Genomic DNA, 25729 nt, shown 5'->3' on the forward strand with positions numbered 1-25729 from the left:
AACCCAGCTGGGTCCCAGCAGTGAGATGTTTGCTGGATCCCACAACCCAGCTGGGTCCCAATCAGATAATGAGCCTCTGGACCAGGTTATCATGGAGGTGATGCAGGTGCTAGGGTACGGCCAAGAGATTCAGAGGCTGCTGTTAGCAACCCTTCCGCAGGTCCATAGTTGATTGGAGGAGTCCCAAAGGCTGTGGGTGCAGGAGATGGCACCGCCAATGAGTGGAGCCAAGGCCAAAACTGCTGGGGTGGCAGCCGCAGTGGGGAGCCTAGAGCACAACATTGAGCCTCTGACGGCACTGCTGCTGCCACCTTCTCCAGCGTCTGGTCGCCTGGATTGCCACTGCCACCATGAGGGCAGCTGCTGTGGGGCCTAAAATATCGTCCATATTGTAATATCTGTAAGGAATTGGAGAGGGTGAGAGCCCAAGAAACACCCCTCCCTGATCTACACACCGACTCTCTGGTCACGGGGATGTCCCCACTGCTGAGGCCCAGCTCCAGGCTGTTTGTTGGCTGCTGCCTCTGTGGTGTTGGAGCCTCTAATGTTCAGGAAAAATGTCCAGGCCTGCAACATGGCACATCTACCTACGGGAATCCACTTGGGAGCTTTGGAATGCTCACACAACTAACAATGTCAATTTCTTATCTGTGATAACCTTCAGCTGTGCGGCCAGAGGCCGCCATTGCCAGTGGGGGTTAAAGTGGCCGTCACCATCTTATCACAGACGGGGCTCTGTCCTGGGGGTGTTAGGTGGAGCGGACAGGTAGCAGCTGAAGTTGCCTCTGGTATGGGTATACATGATCTGGGGTGTGGCATGTTGAATCCGCAGGCGCTCAGCCCCTGGCCCCCCCAGCACAGGGACAACCACCGATGGCAGCTGAACCACCACCGCCCCCCCGCCTCCCCAGATCGGGCCCGTCCCCACCCGAGGGCTCCTCCACCTGCCCCGAACACTGCGACAGCAGCCCTAGTGCCCCCGGGCGGGTTGCCCAATTCCCAAGGTGGCTCTTCACCTTCTCCATTCCCCCAGCAGCCATTGCGCTAGCTTTACGTTGTGCTAAATGGAGCCCACCTGACCGCTCGTTGGGCAGCCAGTTAGATCATGGGAGGCCATTTGATAGGGGGTCCTTCCCTTTAATGGGATGGAGATTGGTCTTATTAGTGATTATTGGTTTCTTGCCATGTCGCGGCGGGATCTGGATTTCATCATCGGGAGCGGGCCAGTTAGATTGGAAACAGATCAGCGCCCAGCGTGGTTCCTAATTTTGGACACTCCCGCGATCTGACCGGTTTGCTTGGATTCGCGCCCAGCGTGATACGGCCGTTAGATCATGCCCTTGATCGTTGCTGAGTTAACTTATCTAAGCAGAGCAGAGGTGGCAGTGATAGAAACAGTTTTAAAATAGTTTTAGTTTCAGGATGATCATTCAATAAACCTTGTTTAAAATACGTGTTGTTAAGTGTTGGATGAAAACATGATTAAGGTCAGTGACTATGTTCCCCATAGCAGTATAGCCTGCCAATATTCATTGTTTCGGCTCACAGGAACACACACCCCACCACGCATACACAGAAACATTTCACACATATAAAAACACACACACACACATTGCACACACAGAAACATTGCACACATATAAAAACACACACACACAGACATTGCACACAGAAACATTGCACACACAGAAACATTGCACACACAGAAATATTGCACACAAACAGAAACATTGCACACACACAGAAACATTGCACACACACAGAAATATTGCACACACAGAAATATTGCACACAAACAGAAACATTGCACACACACAGAAACATTGCACACACAGAAACATTGCACACACAGAAATATTGCACACAAACAGAAACATTGCACACACACAGAAACATTGCACACACACAGAAACATTGCACACACACAGAAATATTGCACACACACACAGAAACATTGCACACACACAGAAATATTGCACACACACACAGAAACATTGCACATACACACAAACATTGCACACACACACAGAAACATTGCACACACACACAAACATTGCACACATACAAAAACATTGCACACATACAAAACATTGCACACACAGAAACATTGCGCACACACACAGAAACATTGCACAAACAGAAACATTGCACACACACAGAAATATTGCACACAAACAGAAACATTGCACACACACAGAAACATTGCACACACACAGAAACATTGCGCACACACACAGAAACATTGCACAAACAGAAACATTGCACACACACAGAAACATTGCACACACAGAAACATTGCACACAAACAGAAACATTGCACACGCACAGAAACATTGCGCACACACACAGAAACATTGCACACACAGAAACATTGCACACACACAGAAACATTGCACACACAGAAACATTGCACACAAACAGAAACATTGCACACGCACAGAAACATTGCACACACACAGAAACATTGCATACACACAGAAACATTGCACACACACAGAAACATTGCACACACACACAGAAACATTGCACACACCAAAACATTGTGCACATATACAAAAACATTGCACACACAAACATTGCACACACAGAAACATTGCACACACCAAAACATTGTGCACATACAAAAACATTGCACACACAAACATTGCACACACAGAAACATTGCACACACAGACATTGCACACACAGAAACGTTGCACACACAGAAACATTGCACGCACACAGAGAAACATTGCACACACAAAACATTGCACACACCAAAACATTGTGCACATACAAAAACATTGCACACACAAACATTGCACACACAGAAACATTGCACACACAGACATTGCACGCACAGAGACATTGCACACACAGAAACATTGCACACACAGAAACATTGCACACACACATAGAAACATTGCACTCACACAGAGAAACATTGTGCACACAGAAACATTGCACATACAGAAACATGGTACTCACACACACAGAAACATTGCACACACACAGAAACATTGCCCTCACACACAGAAACATCACACATAGACATCACACATGCATGCACAAAAAAGGATCTCCCGTAAACTCCCCTGCCACACACAGAAATGCACATATATGCATGGAAATATTACACACAACTCCCCCACCTTGCACACATGCCGACACACACCCACACAAACATAACACACAGAAGCATCACACACACATATACCTGCACGCACACCTACACTGTAACAACACACACAGAAACATTACACAAGCACACATACTGAAGAAACACCACGCGTAACTCCCTCTGCCACACGCAAGCGCACATATTCCCATCCATTGACTCTATCTACACTTCCCGCTGCCTGGGGAAAGCGGGCAGCATCATCAAAGACCCCTCCCACCCGGCTTACTCACTCTTTCAACTTCTTCCATCGGGTAGGAGATACAAAAGTCTGAGAACACGCCCAAACAGATTCAAAACAGCTTCTTCCCAGCTGTTACCAGATTCCTAATCGACCCTCTAATGGGCTGACCTGATTAATACTACACTCCTGTATGCTTCACCCGATGCCGGTGTCTATGCATTTACATTGTAGATCTTGTGTTGCCCTTGTATGTATCTTCATTTTATTTTATTTTATTTTCATGTACTAAATGATCTATTTGAGCTGCTCGCAGAAAAATACTTTTCACTGTACCTCAGTACACGTGACAATAAACAAATCCAAATCCAAATGTAGACATGGAAACATCACCGATAATACCCCCCTGCCACAAACACACATGCCACGTGCCCCCCCCCCCCCCTCCCCCCCACCCTGCACACCGTGACATGACTGTCTTAGTAAGATGGATCCCAGAGCTGGTGGATTGCATCCCAGTGAGTTATCAGTGCTGCTGGCCAAAATTTTCCGTCCTTTCCCGTTGAGATGAACGTCCGGTCCCGCCGATGGAAACCCTCCCCTGCAGTTGGTTCCCCGGCGGCAGAGGGGTATGGGGCACACAAACCCCATTAACATGAACCAGGCCGGAAGATGTTGCTGCCAGTCAATATTGGGCCTCCTCCGCTGCTGGAAAATATGCCACTGATGGCCAGGGGTGGGGGGGAGGAGGAAAATCCTGCCCCCCCCCAATGAGGTGAGAAAATAATAAAATTACAAATGCCAAATCCTGATTTTCTGTTCATCCTGTTCTCACTGAACTTTCCCACAGATGTCTCACTCAAACTGATCTCAGAGGTACTGTATTCTCTATTCGGGTAACACTGAAGTTCAGTGGTGGTCAGAAATTAAATCCATTCTACGTTCAGAAAATTGCGTTGAAAAATAATTCAGTCTTCACCCCCGACTCTTGGGCCCAATTTCTAATTTCGAAATTTGTTCTTCTTGATGTGAGAAGTGTAAATGTAGGACACAACACAGAGAATGATTACTCCCTCATCACTCCAAGAAGCTGACAACTGTTTGAACGTCCGCAAACGGGGCAGGAGAATTTAGAGTGGCAAATAGTCCTGAGACTCGACCAATAGGCAGGCAAATTTAAGAACATAGGAGATTGGAGGAGGGGCAGATTGTACAGCTCCTTGAGCTGCTTTGCTGTTCAATAAGAACATGACTGATTTTTAACTTCAGTTCCGTTCGCCTGCCTGTCGCCATATCCCTTAATTGCCAATTAGCCGTGGCAACTCTAGACTTTAAACTCAAACTATAGTGGACGCAGAGGACAGCAACTTTCCCATTTTTAGTAAATGAATGAAAAATGACCAGCAATCTTGTTCAAAGTTAATTCTCAATCGCTTAAAGTGCATGAAGCTTTCTCCCAACTATTTTTGAAACAGTAGAAACATTCTAACGTTTCTGTAACTTGGACAGAGTCCTGAACACTGGCCGGCTGCAGTGCCATAAATATGACTTTACAGAGATCTGCTTCAAAGATCGTTCTTACAGAACCAGCGCATATTTTGCCAAAATAAACAGAGCAGACAGGAAAATATCATTAAACATGCTTCGAAGTGAGTGCCTAAAACCTGCAAAGCCGGCCAAGATCTTCCCTTGCATACAATATACTGTGTGCACAGGAGCAGCAACTGCTTTTCGACATGTCTCTGAAAATGTGTGTGATATATGCCTCCTACAGTTACTGAATTACCAGGTTAGTGAAGCCATTTTGAGAACTGTACCAACTATCCATGGTTATGAACTGTGCTAAGATAGTTGCTTGATGAGGAGCAGGAGAGTGATCATGCAAGGTTAATCTAGCTATTGCAGAGGGGGAAATCTAGCTATTGCAGTTGGAATGAAATTCTTTCAGCAGACAACTGTGACTTTTCACAGGCCATGTTGGAACTTCCAAAAGACATGAAGCCAGCGTTACACCATTCAGTATTACCAATTTTATCAAGTCCTATCTGATGGAGTGCAAGGGCAGAATGTGGCTCAGGTTAGTAAGTTTTAGTGAGGAAAATTATTTTAACTCATGTATGAGCTCAATTAGCTGTGGCACTGTAACAGTACTTCATTGGTTGCAAAGTGCCTGAGGTTGTGAAAGGAGTTATGTAAAAGCAAGGCAGTCTTTCATTTACAGGAGCTGCACTCCATTGAATCCCTATGGTGCATAAGGAGGCCATTCGGCCCATCGTGTCTGCACTGACCCTCTGAGAAGCATCCTAACTAGGTCCAAACCCCCCCCCCCCCCCCCCCCTCCCCGCCCTATCCTTGTAACCCTGCGCATTGATCATGGCCAATCCACCTAACTGCACATCTTTGGAATGTGGTAGGAAACTGGAGCACCCGGAGGAAACTAACCACTGTGCCATCGTGCAGCCCTCTCAGTGTCACTCCTCGTCTTGCGGATGGCACTGACCTACGTTGAAGATAGGAGTAGGAGAAGTCATTCAAATCAGGCTAATGTTTTATATTTCATTGTAAACCATCCAGTACTAGACATTTTTTAAAAAAGCGACTGAGAAATATACATTAAATGAATGTCGATGTAGAAAACTAGAATTTAACTGTTCTCGTTTGCGTTGAAAAGTAAAATAAAAGCTTGATGTCCATTTATTGTGTCTGGCAGAAAGACGGAAATCCCACAGTCACCATCACGTTTAATAATCTCATGCAAGTGTATTTGTGTCTAAAGCATTGATTGAAATAATGCAATATTTTTGTGCATTAAGTCAATGCGTGAGAAAGCTGAGAAGTGTGTGATTATCAGATTAACCATGCGATAGGTGCCTCATTAAGTTACTAACTGCCTGATGCTATACGCTCATTGTTTAAATAGATGCCAGGGTAACATATGAAAATTTGAGCTTTTGAGTCTGTATGGACTGCTGCAGTTCAAGTAGGCAGCTAACCAACAGCTTATCTAGGGCAGATAGTGAAGGGAAATAAATACTGACCTAACCAGTGACATTGACATTTCATTATCAAATTAAAAAGAAAGTTTTTAACTTTCATATTCCCACAGACAGAGATGCCACCAGCTAGTGGTAAATTCTCTACATAATTTCCACAAAGCACAACATTTAAATTTCAGTAGTAATGGTTTGGCGCCTGTCTGTGTTGACATGAATTATGCACAATACATTTTCTAAATGTAGAGTGGAAGAAAAGGCTCGCACCTATTTTCACCAGGCCCGGGGAACAGAAGTAGAAAGCGAACCAATATTCCTCACACAGCTTGATAACTGACAGTACTTTTGATGCACTATAGGTGCCGTGAAATCATTATGAGTGAGCTCTGTTGTCTGCATGCAGTTGAATAGAATCAACGCTCAGAGCTGTGCAGAGTGCAACATTGATGTAACAAACGTCCAAAATTAAACAGAAATGCTAATTTGCCATTCAAAATTTATTTTAGCTGGAAATAATTGGCCACATTGATAAATTGCTGATTGGGGGTGGGGGAGGGGGGGGGGGGGGGACGCGGGGGGTTGAAGCTTCAGTGGGTTTTAAGTTCTTAATTACTTCTACCATGTTTCCTGAAATGAGACAGAATATATGATGCGCAGGATCAACCATGAAGTCCAGCCTTTTACTGGCACTGAGTGAAGTGTTTCTGGGATGCGATCTAGAATGACCTCTTGGAATCGCTTCAGGAATACCATTTTTTAAAATGAAAATAAAGACAAGAACAACCACTGCCGATCAGAGCCTGGCATAACAGCTGGAATTTCAAGTGGAATTTTCAGTCGGTACAAAGACCAAGATGTTTGCCGCACTGGTGGGAGCAATTAGACAAACCACAACAAGAATATGAATACAGAGCCCCTTCAATAATTCAAGTCATTGGTGGGTGTAATGTCCATGGGACAAGAGCAGAAAGCTGATAGTCGGAAATGAGTCACCAGTAGAAACCCCACCCATTTTCCTTCCCATTTACTAATACTGTTTAAAGTATTGCTTATTATCCCGAATTAAGGCAAATGCCGATTACAGTAAAAGTCGACAACAGCCCAAAGCCATTACCATAGTAATAGCAATACTGGCTGTAGCCAGGCCATTGTCTAACTCTTCGCCCTGACCTGGAATCAGAATTTCAGGGCCTACATAATTAATCTCCTGGGGGAAACCTTTCAAAACATACAACTGTGTGAACTTTCTCTTTCACTCCCTCAAGAAACCTTGCAAAACTTTAGGACATCGATCTAACAGTTACAGGTTACACTGTTCAACCCTGGCCAGCTGTATTCACAGATGAATTTTCCATCATGGGAACCAATGCATTCCTTAGAGTATTTATTCATTTATGGTCGTGCTTATTATAATTTTCCGTCCTGCTCTTAATCAAATATTTTCTCAGCTCCTTTTTTAAAGGGATTAAATGAAATAGCGTTAAATACATTTACAGAAAATGTATTCTAATCTGTCACTCTCATTGTGGTTTCTTTGATTTTTTTGTACTCGGCCCTTCTAGTTTTGAAAGACCACTCTATGCCCGTTTCCAAACATTTATTTCATGTAACTTCCCAACACTTGCCTTGGATTTCCTTCAATGGTGACTCATTCAGCTCCAGTGAGTCTCCCTGAACTCTGGAGCTATCCTCTTTGTTTTTTTTTCTGGAAACTTCTCTCATATGCAATCTGGAAATGTGAGAATATTATAAGGAACCATCACCTGCAAATTTCTTTTTCTAAGATTCATTTTGTGATCCTGGCTGCCAAGGCCAACATTTATTGCCCATTCCTAATTACCCTTCAAAAGGCGTTGGGGAGCTTCCTCCTTGAACCGCTGCAGTTCGTGTTGTGGAAGTACACTCACAGAGCTCTTAGGGAGGGAGTTCCAGGATTTTAATCTCATGACAGTGAAGGATTGGTGATATAGTTCCAAGTCAGGATGGTCTGTGACTTGGATTTGCAGGGGAGGGGGTGGGTGAAATTACAGGTGGTGATTGCCCATGTCGCTGCTGCCAATGTCCTTCTAGGTGGTAGAGCAATGATAGGCAATCTAGGCTAGTGAGTGGGCCACATGAGTGGTCCTCCTTCATCGCGCAGCTCAGTGGCACAGTGGTTAGCACTGCTTCCTCACAGTCCCAAGGATTGGGGTTTGATTCCGACTTTGGGTAACTGTCTGTGTGGAGTTTGCACATGCTTCCCGTGTGTGCGTGGATTTCCTCCGGGTGTTCCGGTTTCCTCCCACAGTCCAAAGATGTGCAGATTAGGTGGATTGGCCATGCTAAAATTGTCCTTTAGGTGTCTAATGTTGTGCAGGTTAGGTGGAGTTACAGGATCGGTCAGGGGAATGAGCCTAAGTAGGGTGCTCTTTCAGAGGGTGAGTTAGGTCAATTGGCCACGCTAAATTGCTCCTTAGTGTCCAAAGGTTAGGTGGGGTTATGGAGAGAGGATGGGCAGAGGGTCGGTGCACTTGATGGGCAAAATGGCCTCCTTCTGCACTGTAGGGATTCCATGATCACTCGAGCCCCAAGATTGAAATCGGACATATGCACGAACCATGACCTCATAAATAAGATCAAATACATTTATTACATGCCAAATATTACATGCCAAATATTTCATAACGAACGATAGAATATATTTAATCATTTATATATTAATAGAATTATGATCAACTTCAAATTGTAAAAACAAAATAAATATTTGGGCGTTGATTGGCTGCAGAGGGTGCGCACGGCTTGCACAGTCAATGTTGTGAGCAATCAGCACGAACCTCACTTCACTTGTCCTTGCTTTATGTGTGTATCACTTCAGTCATGCTGGTACGAAAAAAATAATATGGACAGAAACTTGCGGAATGTGGCAACCCTGCACCTGGGTAATGGTCAACAAAATGTCTTGTGAGCTGCCCTCAGAATCCCTCAGGCCGCAGGCTGCCCACCACTGCGGTAGAGGATATGGGTTTGGAAGGAATTGCTGAAGGAACATTGCTGAGTTGCTGCAGTGCATCGCGCTGCCAACAGTGGAGGTAGGAGTGAATTTTGAAGGTTGGTGTATAGGGGGCCAGTGAAGTGGGCAGCTTTACCCTGATGGCTTCAAGATCTTGGGTGTTGTTGGAGCTGCTTCTGAGTGGTAGAGAGCAGGGAAATGTTTGGGCATTTATTTTTGGAATGCATCAGTAAAAATGTAAAAGTTAAACATTGTTGGAATTTCAAAGTAGGATTGTAGGGCAGGCAGTCCTGTAGCATGCCACTCTGATTTGCAACACAACTAAGGCAGTAAAGTTCAGATCACAGGATGCAGGGATCTGCCTGTGAAAAGAGAATTGGGAGACAGTCTGAAATATAACAGACCCTGTCTAACTCACAAGTCCTTTTACATTAATGGACCACAAGAGGCTTGCAAATCCTGGTATGCTCTGTAAATAGTCAGTCTCGCTATCAATCTTAGGATATTTCTGGGAACCGTAAGTGTCGATGCTTCATGGGTTTTGCCGCTTATGGTTTTGTAGATTTTCCTCAGTGATTGCTCCTGGAAGTCCATTTAACTCAGGCTCTTGGTTTTCCCAATAGGTGTAGGGCTCTGATGAAAAATGGTGTTCGATACATTTTAAATGCAGCAAAGGCTCTCTATCAATAGAGTTAATCATGTTCCTGTAAATGTGATCATTTCAAATCTCTTTATTGTGTCACTAACTTATATCTAGTGGTCAGTCTGCAGTTTAGTGGCGATAACCAGATGGCACCTTCAAAGCAATTTTTAAAAAACTTGTGGCGATTTTGTTAGTTCACTGCCATTTGTATGAAATTTGAAGCAAAACGTGACACAAAGGCCCTGATTTTTGGCATGTCAGAGAGCCTCTCTGTCATGTTTAAAATAGCAGAAATGGCCGAAACCCAACATGTGCAGGGTAGACCAGGTAAGAATTGATCTGAACATGGTGGATTTGTTTGGATAGCCAGGTATCCCTTTGAAGGGGTGCGGTATAAGGGTATCAGAAACATAGAAAATGGGAGCAGGAAGAAGCCGTTCGGCCCTTCGAGCCTGCTGTGCAATCATTTTGACCATGCCTGATCATCCAACTCAATAACCTAATCCCGCTCCCCCGCCCCCCCCCCCCCCCCCCCCCCCCCCCCCCCCCACCCCATATCCATAGCTCCTCTTCATGCTAAGTGCTACACAAGGACTTATATTGCTTCTTTAGCAGTTAGTTGATTGCAAAGATGGCCTTTGATTTTGTTGGCACGTGATTCTAACAGTATCGTAAGTCAGAGCAGAACGTAAATGCGAACGCTTTATCCAGACAGCCGCTACCAGTCAAACAAGATCAGGAAGGCAAACAAGAATTTGATGAATAATTTGTAAATATCTTATATCATATTGAAAATGTACCGGCAAATTCACCCCAAGTACAAAGGTATACAAGAACCGATCCAGCGATTAGGAAGGTTATGGAAACGATCCAAAAAGGCACTTTACCAAATGTGAACCGAAAGAATCCAAACCTCAAGCCCTTCATCACTTGGTGACTTGAGTTGATGGAGTGGAGGTCTGCTCTGGGGTATTCGAGTGATCATTCTGTCGTGTCTACGAAACAGAATCCTTGAACACCTACATGAAGGTCATCCTGGTGTGGCTTGGGTGAAGGAGTTGGCACCTAGCTACTTCTGGTGGCCGGTATTAGATGCCCAAATTAAGGAAAGGTGGGTCTATGTCACTCCTGCATTACGTTAGGGAATACTCCATTCCCTGCAACCTTTGCATCTGTGGGAATGGCCTACATAGCCATGGCGGAGAATTCATATTGACTATCCTGGTCCAATTGAAGGGTATATGTTCCTGGTGATGGTTGACGCACACTCAAAAATAGGCAGAAGTCACAATCATGAAGTTCACAACAATCGAACAGACAATTGAGAGTCTAGATGAGGTAGTCGCAAGGCTCGGAAAGCCGGAGAAACTCGTGAGTGAAATTGGGACTGAATTACATCAACAGAGTTCGAAGATTACTTGAAGGGGATGGGTATCCACCATATTAACTTGGCTCCATATCATCCAGCAAGCAATGGGTTGGCTGACTGCTTTGTGCAATCGCTCAAACATGGAGTAACGGCATCGAGAGATCAAGGCTCTTTATCCAGACGTGATAACAACTTTCTTTTTTTTTGAAAAATATTTTTATTGGCTTTTTGCACTTAATATCCAAACTTTGCAGAACAATACAAAAACAACAATAATAACACAGCAGCAACATCAATACAGGTACCGCAGGCTGTCCCCGCATCAGTGTCACTGGTCCCGGTTCTATCCTTTCCCTACTCCAGTGTTTTTCAAACTTTCTTTCCGGGGACCCATTTTTACCAACCAGCCAACCTTCAGGACCCACGCTGGTCGACCTTCGTGACCCACGCCGGCCAACATTGCGACCCACCATTTTCTCTTACCTTTAATGTGAGAGGTGAGCCTGCTTGGTCCTCATGCTCTCACTCCAATCAGGTTCATAGGAGGAGAGGGCTATGCGCATATCGGGTGCACATTTCAGCTGGTTCCATTGTGCTATCTTCACCTTTGTGAGGACGTAAAATCCAACCTCACACATGTAGGTCATTGTGAAGGGCAAAAGCAACGAACTGCTTGTTTTACTCAGCTCCGTATACTCCTCGAAGAATGCTGACAGCTTCATTGACTTGTGCCGTGTTTTTAATGTGCTGTCACAGCTGAGGTGCAGAAGTTCAGTTCTTCATTTGGAGTCAGCTGCAAATTAACAACTGATTCTGGAGTCTCAAACTCAAAGGGATTCTTCACCCACCTCTTGGGCGGAATTCTCCGACCCCCGCAGTGCCGGGGAATCGCCCGGGGCATTCGTAAATCCCGCCCCCGCCGTGGCCGGAATTCTCCACCACCGGGGAATCGGCAGGGGTGGGAATCACGCCGCGCCGGTCGGCGGGCACCCCGCGCCGGTCAGTGGGCCCCCCGCGGCGATTCTCTGGCCCATGATGGACTGAAGTCCCACCGCTGTCAGGCCATTCCCGTTGACGTGGTTTAAACCACCTCTGGTGCCGGTGGGAGCAGGTGGTGCGAGCAGGCCCCGGGGTCCTGGGGAGGGCGCGGAGTGATCGGACCCCGGGGGTGCCCCCACGGTGGCCTGGCCCGCGATTGGGGCTCACCGATCGGCCGGCGGGCCAGTGACGTGGGGGCACTCTTTTTCTTCCACCGCCGCCACGGCCTCGAGGCGGAAGAGACACCCCCTACTGTGCATGCGCCGGGATGATGTCAGCGGCTGCTGAAGCTCCGGCGCATGTACGGCCTCACGCCGGCCGGTGAAGGCCTTTCGGCCAGCCGTTCGCGCCGGCTGGCAGGGCGGAAAGGCTGCTCGCAGCGGCCGGCGGGGAGCCAAAGGCCGCTCGCGCCAGTTGGCGGGGCGCCAACCCCTCCAGCGCGGGCCTAGCCCCTAAAGGAGCGGAGAATTCCACACCTTTAGGGAGGCCCAACGCTGGAGTGGTTGGCACCACTCTAGTACACGGGGACCCCCCCGCCCCGCCAGGTAGGGATGAATACCACCCCTTCTCTCTCAAAATCTTAAATTTCGTCTCTGGAAAATAGCGACCAAAATTGTTGATCAGCGCAGCCAGATGCATCTGAATAAGGCTTGCCTGTCCATTTACAGTTTCCTTACTAATGCTGTTTTCTTTGATGTGTCGTAACAGTGTGGGGAACATGTAGTAATTCTGGCTTTGCACTCGCAATTGGCAAACTTTCAATGACTTTTAGAAAGATTTCTTCACAGTGCTGAAAGCAATCATCATCCTTCCCTTGTAATTTGAGGTTCAGTTCATTTAGAATGGAAAAGATGTCTGCAAGGCAAGACATAGTTAGCATCCATGTTTCATTTGCAAACAAATCAGCAAGAGGGGACAATTTCTCAAGGAGGAAAGTGTGGATTTCGAACCTTAGTTTGTAAACTCTGAGTAGCATCCGACCCCTTGACAGCCAATGTACTTCTGTGTGGAACAATAAATGTGTGTGCTCAGCCCCCATATCGGAACACAGTCACAAAAAGTCTGGTATTGAGTGGGCTGTGTTTAATGAAATTCACGCTTTCACAATTTCCTTCAACATCACTTCAGGATCGGATGGAATTCCTTTTGTTGCCAGTGCCCAATGCCTCACGGTGAATAAAACAATGATTCCAAACAATGTCCTGACCAACTGCCTCCTTAATCCCTACTATAACTCTGCTGTTTTTCCCAGTCATGTTGGCTGCTCCATCGCTTGTGATTCCTCTGCAATGAACCTAGTCGAGCCCGCACTTTCCAACCTTCAATACTTCAAAAATCTCTGCGCCAGTCGAGTAGGGTTGTAAAGTTTTCAACTTTCATTTCTTTCATAGAATTTACAGTACTGAAGGAGGCCATTCGGCCCATCGAGTCTGCACCGGCTCTTGGAAAGAGCACCCCACCCAAGCCCACACTTCCACCCTATCCCCGTAACCTGACTTAACCTTTTTGGACACTTTCACATGGCCAATCCACCTAACCCCGCACATCTTTGGACTGTGGAAGGAAATCGGAGCATCCGGAGGAAACCCACGCACACACGGGGAGAATGTGTAGACTCCCCATAGACAGTGACCGAAGCCGGAAATCGACCCTGGGACCCTGGAACTGTGAAGCAACTGTGCTAACCACTATGCTACCGTGCTGCCAGCACGTCCCTGTATATAACACCAGTGGGCCTTGCATCCTGATTTGCATTGGGACAATTAATAAATCCATACCTTAAAAAATTGTCATACTGTTTTGTGCCTGATTTCAATTTCTTCTTCATGGAGCTCACACCAGCACTGCTTTGTCCTGCTGTGGATTCTCCTGAGCCCCTCTCTCCAGCAGGTTTAGCTGTGAGATCCTGGCCTGTTTGTGTCTCTGGCCCTCTCTTCCTTATTACAAAATGATCCATTTTAAATTTTACTTGTTTGTTGCTGCCAAAATGGAGGAATTGCAATCGCGTCGAAAGCACGTGACGTCAGCGTTCGGGAGCGCGTGATCTGTTCTCTGCCTCGCTTCAGGAGGAAGATCGCATTGAATTTTTAAAAAATCTTCTCCTGGATCAGCGCGCTGGTGCCAGGAAGAGGCAGTGCTTCTTGCTGGGCTCCGTGCATGCGCACTAATGAGCGGGCATGCATGCGCAGTGTGCCCGCATTTTTTTAGCTGGTCGCTGTCATAATATACACATCAGTATATAATGGTGCAGACACACACTGACTGACACACAGCAAGACCAATCAACACACACAACACCGCAGCCAATCACCAGTTAGAGCACACTCACTATAAAGCCAGAGGGCACTAGTTTTCCCGTTCATTCGGGATGCAGCCTCTGAGAAGGGCAGAGCTCACAGCTTGTAGCACTGATCTTTGCCATGTGCTGAGAGTATAGACTGGTTAGGTTAGGCATAGGTCTTCAGTTTAATCTAACATAGTGTCGACCCACAGTGAAAGTATGTTCAACAGTTCCTAGCTTAATAAAATAGTTTTGTACTATTTCAAGTGTTGGTAGCCTGTATGTGCTACTGCTAAGGTAAACGCAGTCTCCACAGATCCACAGTACCCAACACATCAGTCGCCGCCATCATTTTTAAAAGCCAACTGCTGCAGCATTTGCGAGTGAATTCCCACGATTGGGAATGCCACGATGGATGCCTCTGCGACCCTTCAACGCCTGCCTGTGACCCACCTGTCGGTCGCAACCCCCACTTTGAAAATGCCTGCCTTACTCTATTTACGCTAGTGTGTATTTTATAGTTTTTTTAGAAGTGTTCCTATCAGGTCTTGAAACTTAGTTATAAGAGTTACAAACAACTTCGCAAATGTATTTACAACCATTGCTCGGGCTCTTTACATCGTTCCTAGTTTAGAATTACAATTACATTTGTTTTGAATCCTGTTCTACCCTTCAATTCTCGGGGAAGGTCAGACAGGTCAGTTCTCTCGATTTGGTGCGGGTGGGAGGGATCGATGTCCCTTCCTGCGAATGGCCTCCCTCCCCATTCCTTCTTTGCTATATGCGAGTTCCCTTTCTTCCAGGCGGTGTTTACTGCACCCCTCTTTCTAAAGCCCCCACTTCCCACTTTCCACCTTCGGGAAGAACCTGCCCATGAGTACCTTCGTCAGGTGCACTCTGTGCACCACCTTGAGCTGCATCAGGCTTAGCCCGGCGTAAGAGGAGGTGAAGTTGATCCTGTGCAGCACCTCCCACTATCTCCATGCCCCCAGCTTCTCCTTCCATTCCCATCAACTCATCCACTGGAGTCCAGGAGCGGGATTCTCCATCAGCCAATGCCAAAATTGGGAAATGCGATTGGGTGGAGAATCAGTTCTAATGGCGAAATCGCAGTGTGAGCCGTTTTGACGTCTAATCACAATTCTCCATCGCTGCCATAGCAGCGTCAATGCATTCTGGACACCGTTTGCATACCATTAATGGGCCTGACCCAGTATTCTCCGGGGCCTCCGACGGGGTGACCCTCCAGTGGACCGGGGCACAGACCGTCATTATCACAGCCTGCAAGGCAGCCAGCTTGCTGCAGCCCCACTGAACATCCCCCTGGCCCCTGGTTCTGCAGAGTGACACGGGCTGTAAGGGATCCTCCCCCCACCCCCATCCTCCGCCATACCCCCACCACCCAACCAACCACCACCTGCCTGCGGGGCATCAGGCAGCCCACCCAGGGCAATACCCACTGTAGCCCCTACGGTGCTGTTGGCAGGGGACTACGGAGCATACCGCTGGCAAAGGCAGCACCAGCCGATGGTAGCCCTGACAGCAAGGATGGGTTCCAGGGCCAGAGTCACCATTGTGCCGGGCACCAACAGGGCCAGGGGTGTGGGGATGGGGGGGGGGGGGGGGGGGGGGGGCATGCCGGGGCAGAGCCAGCAATGTCAAATGGGGCCACCATGTAGCCTGGTGGACCTGTTTGGGTACGGGGTTGTGTACCATGCTAACATGTTGGCCTTTCAACCCCTGCAGCCAATGGATATTGGAATTCAACCAGCAATGGTGGGGTGAGGATGGGTATGAGGGTATGAGGGTGGTGTGGGGGTGAGTGTGTGGGTGCGGGTGGGGGTGAGGGTGGTTGTTGTGCGTGGGTGAGGGTGATGTGGGTGTGAGGGTGATGTGGGGATGGTTGACACACATGGCATGGAGAACCGCAACTGAGCGGGTTCGTCCGCGGCTGATCTCCACCCCGGCAACTTCCCTTTCCTCTGGGCCACCGACGACGTCCAGAGCCCTCTGCTCAGCCATGGTGAGGGACCGTGAGTTTGGCGTTGGCACGCTGACCAGTTGTTAGATTCATGAAGTGAATGTACAGGTCTTCACCAGAAATATTCACATCGGAATGTATGCACTGTGATACCATTACTACTACCAATAATAATAATCACTTATTGTCACAAGTAGGCTTCAATGAAGTTACTGTGAAAAGCCCCTCGTCACCACATTCCGGCACCTGTTCGGGGAGGCCGGGAGGGGAATTGAACCCGTGCTGTTGCCTTGTTCTGCATTACAAGCCAGCTGTTTAGCCCACTGTGCTAAACCAGCCTGCTGCAGTATCTACTGTTGCATAAATTACTGAATCCAGCACCACAGAATTGTCAGTACCAACAGAAACAGATACAGGGTTAGTTTCACAAGTACCACCAACAAGTGAACAGGAAGACACTTCCATGATCTCAAAGAGCCAAATTCCTCAAAATTGGGTATTACCTAAATGGGACAGATGTCTGCCAAAGTGACTGTCTTACTGATGTATACATGTATACATTACCTGATGATGTAAAGTAACAAACATTGTTTTGGATCTGTTGTTTAAAGTGTTTAAAAGAGAGGTCGTTGGCACTAAAGGAGTAAAGAGGGAGAGCGGTGTTATATATTCAAGTAACACTATTGGCTAGTGAAATATCACATGATACACAGTGAGGTCAGTGGAGCATTCTGCAGACTTTTGGGGAATTAGCCATCTTACCCTGTAGAATCAACATCTCTAAATAAACCCTGCACTATGTTTTTACGAACTTAAAGCATGGCACCTCTACTTCTTTTTCCCTTTGTGGCAACAACAAATGTATAAGGACGTTCACCTGAGAGACAGTCTTATTGAGCTGTATATATATATGTGTGTATAATACAAATGTGAGTCTGTTGTAAAAATGTTAAGCAATTGGCGTTGTTCTAAAGAAGTAAAGGGTGTTATGTATCAGCGAATACGTCCCTGTGGGTGAAGCGTCACGTGCTCTGTAGTGATGTCAGCAATGAGTGTTTTGTGCGGGCTTCAGTTCTTCGTCGTCGTTTGTATGAGTAACATCCTTAATGAAACCTCGCATTGTGTTTATAAGAATCCAGCGTGTGGGCACCTCTATATCTTTTCTCTTTGCAGCAAACTCTAAGATATAACAGTTGTTTAATTGGGATCCAAATGAAGGGATTAATTGTGGGAGCTTCAAAGCTGGAGAGGGAAAGCCACGAAAGCAACTTTCAGCCTTCTGATTCAGTTACCCGGATAAGCAATCCGTTTAGTGCAATGGCTATAGTCCATTACCAGAGTTCCAAGTCATGACATTTGGCCTGTTTTTTCAGCACTGTGGCCATTGTTTTATCTCCAAGGTAGCATCCGTGTCTCAGGTGCAGATGTCTGGTGCTGTTTGCGGCAGATGGAATTTTGGTGAGGAAATGAGCGTCATGAGGGGATCATCTTCTGGAAGTATGCAGAATAGGCAGACCTTAATATCAGCAAAACCAGTGCTGCCATGTTGGCATTCAATGCTCATGCATCACTGAATAGCCATTCAGCAGCAGGAAGGACCTCCCTTCCCCATCCCTATCATTGTTTATAGGGATTGTTTTCAGATTAGTTGCTGAATTATTTCTGCTGATTCTTGTCGCGATTGTTGAAGTGTCTGGTGGTTTGTGGAGTGGTGTAAAGTTGCAGACGTCAACAGGATATGTCTTGGACCTGCTGGCAGGCTTGGTCTTAACTGTGCAAGGATTCTGCACAAGTCACTTGCTCCCATATATGGGTGCAATGGTTTGCATCACCCTTGAGATACGACCTGCCAGGTCAAGGGAATAATGGTGACACAGAGCAGGGCAAGCTGCTCGAAGGTGAGGGTGGAGGGAGAGATGGGCTTTCAGCAAAAGGTGATATCTGCCCAGGAGGTTTGAGGGAGAAATTGTCTGACATTCCAACACTGATATCTGCAGCAATGATGGCAGTGCTCAGCCGACATAATCTCAATCTGAGTTTCCACTGCAGCACCCAGACTGTTGGGTTGCTTTTGGCTTGTACCACAATGGAAGCTGAGACCATAACCATCACACACACTGCATCATGGTTGAGTTGCAAGTGTTCTCATGGAGGTGGGTGCCACTTCCACAATGGACAGGATGGGTTCTGCGTCACAAAGTTCTGTGCTAAACTGATGGTGGACCTCTCCCCTTGACACTAACTGCGGGCTTTCTGACAGGTTTGCCAATGCACCAAGCATTTGATTGTGTGCACCCATTAACCTTGTTCCGTAGTCTGCACCTTCAAAGTCCTTGTCTGAGTTCTCTGCAGCAGAGCTCACCTTGCCCTCTGGTGAGCTGGCATCTGCACTACTATTGCCCTGGCTGCAGACCAGCTGTGCCCAGAATCTTACCAATGCAGACCTTGTCTTTAAGATATCCTATAAGGTATACGCATTGTCAATATCTGAGCTCATGGCTGCAAATTCGAGATTGGATGACTGTGTTCCTTCTTCATCACTTTCTTTCTGCTCTTCCACCACCTTCTGGCCAGGTTGCAGTTCTTGGGTATCATCCAAGAGAAAGGCACTGGGGTAAGAGTTGTCATGAGGGAATGGGGAGGGAAAGCAAAATGTGCTTGCACCATCTGCAGCTTGTAAATTAGAAGAAATTATGGGATGAAGGGGAAGTGGGATCCGAGCGGAGGATTAGGTAGGAACACACCATCACCTTGTGGGATGGGGACAGGCTATTACATTTTGCCCATGTCTTTGAACATTGACAATAGTATTTTTAGCTACCATAGTATTTTTGCTACTTTATAATGTATTTACTTAATTTGTAAGTCTGGGCATTTGCTTTGCCTGGAAATATTTGTTTTACAGGATAAGAATTGTTTTAAATTGTCTTTTATCAGTGTAGAGTAACAAACAACTTTCATTTTCTGTTTCTACTAGCTGGTTAGTGACAGATCTGACATATGCCAGTTCATAGAAAGAGCTTCCAATGTCCTACAATCTGAAGATTTTGTTTAGACGTTAAATCACAGAAGGATTATTTGTTGTCAGCGGCTCCATGTTAGATCTAACTGAACCTAAAAATGATCACAGGGCCTAAAAATCAGATGAACTCAAATGGCAATTTTTTCATTAACCTTCTGATGCACTATCAATGACCACAGAAACGAGGACGTAGTCCGAATTGAAGGCTTTAATAGACAAGATGTTTCCCCAGCAGCTCAGGTACAGAAAAGGAAGCTGCAGAGGAAACACGGATTCTTATACCCCGCCTCAATGGGCGGAGCTACTTTATATTCTGACCAATGGGTTACAAACCATTGGGACAATGAGCAGCGAGCCTTCTCCACCCAATGGTGGCTCAGCACTCCCAGGTACCGTAGTACCTCCAGTCATACTACCACACCTTCGCTTCATCGATTTTAAATTTGATGCTTTTTGCAATGACACAATTTTTCATCATTCAATTGGGAGTGCAGTTCCTACATGGTTCCACATCGACTATGTGTGTTGGCAAACTTTCAAACAGCCGAGCTAAAGTCATATCTCAAGGTCACAATTCTGGTGCTGCTTACTATACTTTCTTATCTTAAATTTGGTACTGAAAAATATATTTTGCAAGCACAAGATTTTTAGTGGTACTTCCAGCATGATTATGATTCCATGCTTTGGAAACGAAGGCGTTCTTTAGTTGAATTTTTTGTCATTCACAACTGGATTCACCCTTTGGACCTGAAGTTAAATTTTGAACCTTCTGAGCCTAGAGGTCAATTCCAGTGTTTACTATTGTAAGGACAATACCTTGTTGTTTTCTTTCAAATCTCATATATTCTTGATCATACTTAGGAAACTACTTTTTGGATATCTCCGCCTAAAGCTGGGGTTCAGAGAACTGTTCACTTTCTTTCCTTTGAGCAACATTTGGATTGTGCAGCTGCACTGACACTTCTTTAAAATCTTTTTAACATCACTCGCTTCACCTGGCAAACGCATTGTCAAAACTCAACTCGGCTTAATCCATCTGGCCAAATTTGGAAATACCCAAAGAAATCCAAGATGACTCAATTGAGATTTGGAACCGATTGAATGCTGAACTTCAGTATATTTTAATACTACGACGTTGGTCACAGCCTCGTAAATATCCCCTCAACAAAAAAAAAACTGTTTTTATGAAGCACTTTCATGAGAACAATAAATTGAAAGCATTTTCAGTTTACGGAACCTGACATTTATATCCCAGATGAAAAGACCGGGATAACAGTTCAGGGATAATTAAAATCAGTGTTAACAGATGAAAGGGTAAAGCATTTGGCATTCTTGTACAAGCATGTCATACAAATATGCCATAGGGCATTAAGAAAACAGGCAGCACTCAAAGGGACTATGAAGGCATATATCCAACAAGCACAAGTATCCAATTTAAGCTCGCAGCAAATTCAGATATCTTTGAAACACAAAAGGGCCAGTGTTACTGAGCCCAACACAATTTTCAATCCATATATATTTTCTTTACTAATTAGTTCTTGCCCTTTGGAGTGCAATAAACGTGTCTCATTTGTGTTTAGGAGGCTGTTGCATTGACACCATTGATCACCTCTGCTCCTCTGGGAGCTTGTCGTATGCTGGTCACTATTGATAGGAACTGGAAGGGCAAAGACACACATTGAACACCTTCAGGTAGGCGACTCCTTCAGATTATCTGCTCAACTATGATTGAAAACCAGAAAGAAAATAGTATTGTTACAAGTTGATTTTCGAAGGAAATGAATCAAATGTTTCAAATGATTATTTATATATTTTCCTTTGTGCTTCATTTCAATGTAACAGATGTCATAAGGACATTGACAGGAAAACGTAGTCAGAAAAAAATAATAACATTGAAAGCTTCTAGTTCAAGTTCGGGTTTGTGTATGAAAAATATTAGACCAGTTCAGATACATTCCAATTAAACAGCAGAGAGGGCCAATTTGAATTAATTAGTGATAGTCCTGCATTCTCTGATTTAATCTCCTCTGATGAAGAAGCTGATGAATTGTTACTCAATATTGCAAAAGGTGTGTATTTTTTGCTATATGAAGAACCAACAGGTGGATTTGTCCATGCAAAACATCCAACAATCTGTACTTGATGAATCTGCCAACTTACCATTTGTTGGAACAGTGTGGGAGCTTTGTTATTTTGAAATGTGCTGAGGGGGAGACTTTAGTAAGGGGTATGGGGGTGGTGGGGGGGGGGGGGAGTTGGTGGTAGCGGAGAGTGGATTTTAACCCCTCAAAACAGATGGGTTTGTGTTGGGTGGAAGGTTGAAGTATTAAAAGCCTGCAGGCTGACACCCCAGCTGCCTCCAACCCACCCACGTCAAGTTTGAACACAGACAGGACAGATATCCAGCACACAGTCAGTAGCTGTGTCAGAGATTTAAATGTTCCATTGTAACTTCCAAATTTAACATCGTCTACATCAAGCTTCTAGAAAGTTCCTAATTGAATCACCCTTGGTGGGGCACACTCCTTGAATGGACATAACCTGAAGAGCACTCTGCTGTGGAATTCATACCTGCCTTGTTCATAGTGTACTCCAAACTCAGAATCAGTGGGCTTTTGGACTGCATGTGTCCAAGTTTGTAATTTAAAAAAAAGGAAAACTGACAATGGCTCATTATCCACAAGTTGGTATGTAGAGCCATCATCTATCTCCATTTTATAGCAATGAATTTCAGCTTTAAGCCATTCTGGGTGGACAATGGCAGTTAGCCTTGTGAGTGAAACTGGCTCCTGAAGAGAGTACTAAATGATTGGCAAATGGACTATGTTCTTAGCAGACAGAAGGAGCACGTTCACACATTGCACCTTCTTCATATAGCCAAATGCTTCGGCAATAGCCACCCCTCATGGCAGTGCCTTAACTAATCAGTCGGTCTGCCTAACTTGAATCAAACAAAATCTTGACAGTTAACTGCTCCCTGGTGCATTCTCCTTGACATTGTCTCTGATAATCAGAATCCTCTTGCCAGCCAATCAGCATCGTCAAGCAGTATAAGTTGTGGTTCCCTTTACCATTGGTATTTTTGTGAATTCTGTCCGATTCAACAGCATTTCTCTCTTTTCAGCAATATTCAAGTTGCTGTAATCTCAATTACGGGGAACAAGTTAATAGAAGTGCACCATTCAGAATAAAACCAAATATTTTAATAACTAGGATAAAAGCAAATTCCTGCGGATGCTGGAATCTGAAAAAAAAAATTAGAAAATATTGGACACTCTCAGCAGGTCCGACAGCATCTTTGGAGAGAGAACATAGAACATACAGTGCAGAAGAAGGCCATTCAGCCCATCGAGTCTGCACTGACCCACTTAAGCCCTCACTTATACCCTCTCCCCGTAACCCAATAACCCCTCCTAACCTTTTTGGTCACTAAGAGCAATTTAACGTGGTCAATCCACCTCACCTGCACGTCTTTAGAAAGAAACCGGAGCACCCGGAGGAAACCCATGCAGACACGGGGAGAACGTGCAAACTCAGCTCAAACAGTGACCCAGTGGGGAATTGAACCTGGGACCCTGGCGCTGTGAAGCCACAGTGCTTCCGTGTGCTACAGTGCTAACCGTGGAGAACAGAGATAACGTTTCGAGTCTTGACTCTTTGGTATTGTTTAAGAACTAGATATGAAACAATAGAAATTAAGACAATAGCAGGTATTCAAACTACTGCCAGCTGCTTTGTATAAATTAAATCGATCTGTTGTTTAGTCACATGCAAAGGCATCTGCACACAAGCTGTTTTTTAATTGTAACCTTAGAAAAGGTAATACAGGAAATGGAACTTGATTAACTTAAAAATGAACCAGTGAAAAAAAAGACTGGATAATGGAGTCTTTTTATTTGATTAATTTTGAAGTAAATCCAGTTTCATTTTTGGAATACTCTCTCTAAGTTTGCAATTGGATGTAAAGTAACTTGAAGCGCACTTAAGCAGGATGTATAAAGAAACAAAATAAATCCCTGCATTTATATAGCGCCTTCCATGACCCCAGGATGTGTTTCTTGAAATGTAGCCATTGCTGTAATTCAGGAAATGTTGTAATGCAAGGGCCATTATAGATGCTCAACTTAGTCTGCTTCAACCTCACATCTGCAGTAGCACAATTCTAACAAGCTATTAAGGTTCCCAGGTGGTTTATTAGACAGTGGGTGAAATTTTTTTTCAACGGTAACACCAAATGGATGATAGAGAATTGCCTGCCTGTTTTACAATCCAAGCAATTTTCTTTTTGTTTCCATTACTTTAATGAAGAATATTGAGTGGCTGATAAACCAAGGTGGTCAATTCCCTGTTGTCCATTTCGAACCAAGTCTGAGCTGGAGTTTACACTCCCCCGCCCAGTTTGAAGGCAGGGGGCTTGTAAAATCCAGTGTGCCTTCCCGCACCTCCCGGCATTTATGTAATTGCGTTGGACAACCCACCCACCCTTGGACCTTTTTGAGGCTCTTAAGTGGCCAATAAATGGGCACATAAAGGGTCTATTCTGCATCCATTGCACCTGTGGGAGTGAGTGGGGGATCCAAACCATGTGAAGGCTGGCAACTTTCATCCTCTAGGATGATCAGGCAAGGTTGGGGGGACCTCCTTTGCATGTCCCCATCGGAGGCACATCTCTCCCTTAGATCATATTTCCAACTTTACCCCCCCCCCCCCCCCCCCCCCACCACCATCCCTCCCCAATCTCTCAAACCCAGCCCACTCCCCCCACGCCTGGGCTTATCAGGCTTACCCCAGCAAAATCTCCTCCACTTACCTTGGTGTCTGGCTCCAGCGATAATCTCCATTGGGGAATGCCTGTAATTTCAGCCATGGCCTCTACTTCCAGCTGGCACTTCAGGGGCCACAATTGGCCGGCAGCTCTCTGCGGTAGCACATCCTATCCCTGAGGGGGTGTAAAACAAGCCTCCGCCCAGGGGCTGCTCAGTGCCTGTTTATTTGAGGGGGAGGGGTGGGAGAACGGGAACCAGGAGAAAATAAGCCCATTGTTTCTTTTATTGTAAGGCCCCATATTCCAGTGCATTGTATGCCGAAGATTAATTTACTTCCCATTCTTCTAAGTTTTTTTTAATACCATCCAAGGCAATTGTACATCTCCTGTGTGTTTACCATTTAAGATTTAACCAGTTTTCTAATTAACTATTTTAAATTCATATATGGGATGTGGGCTTCGCTGGCTAGGCCAGCATCTATTGCCCATCCCTAATTGCCCTTAAGAAGGTGATTATGAGCTGCCTTCTTGAACTGCTCCTGTTCCTGTGATGTAGGTACATCCACAGTGCTGTTAGGGAGTGAGTTCCAGGATTTTAATCCATAAACAGTGAAGCAACGGCAATCTATTTCCAAGTCAGGATGGTGAGTGACTTGGAGGGGAACTTCCAGGTGATGGTGTTCCCATGTACCTGCTGCCCTTGTCCTTCTAGATGGTAATGCTCATGTGTTTGGCCAGTGCTGCCCAAGGAGCCTTGGTGAGATATTTTTATTTTCATGTTGTATTATTATTAATGCTATATTTTTTCCTCCTGTATTCAGTTGATTATCATAACCTTTACATTTATAAACTAATAAAATGCTGGCCCCACTTACAATTTTCTTTTTTCACTTTTTCTTTCAAAAGCGATATTGTTGATAAAAACTGAAAATGCTGCAAATGGTCAACAAGTCAGGCAGCGTCTACAGAGAGAGAAACAGGCCACATTGATGAATTAGGAAAGGTTTGAAATGTCACAGGGTGCAAGCAAGTGGAAGAGGGAAGGGTTGGTTAAAGATCAAAAACAGGAAGTCTGCCCGAGCGTGGAAAACAGGAGGCCGCGCTTCGCTTCATTTCCTGCACTGGAGGTTCTGACCAGAAGAGCTCCTCAGTTCAGGAAGAGTGCCATTTTTAAATGGCACCCTGATCTCGTGACCAATGCACCCCTCCCAATGCCCCAACTCACCTGTTGGGGGGTCCTCGAGCCCATGCCCCCCACCTCACACTAGCAGGGTAACTCCAGGCCCAATCCCCGACATGGGCAAAATGCC

General features: G+C 45.6%; 1 protein-coding gene across 2 annotated transcripts in view; it reads left to right on the forward strand.

The window, feature by feature from the left end:
- The window catches only part of LOC119979031 (tetraspanin-18-like), a 147498-nt gene that overhangs the window by 36337 nt on the left and 85432 nt on the right, over positions 1-25729 (forward strand). The window contains exons 1-2 of one of the 2 annotated variants that reach the window (XM_038821004.1): positions 5065-5127; positions 21235-21346. The gene's annotated coding sequence lies outside the window, so the exon portion shown is untranslated. Of the gene's footprint in view, positions 1-5064; positions 5128-21234; positions 21347-25729 lie in introns of those variants that run through there. The other variant, XM_038821003.1, reaches the window with a different exon arrangement.

This window comes from Scyliorhinus canicula, chromosome 15, assembly GCF_902713615.1.
Source record: "Scyliorhinus canicula chromosome 15, sScyCan1.1, whole genome shotgun sequence".
Lineage (NCBI taxonomy): Eukaryota > Metazoa > Chordata > Chondrichthyes > Carcharhiniformes > Scyliorhinidae > Scyliorhinus > Scyliorhinus canicula.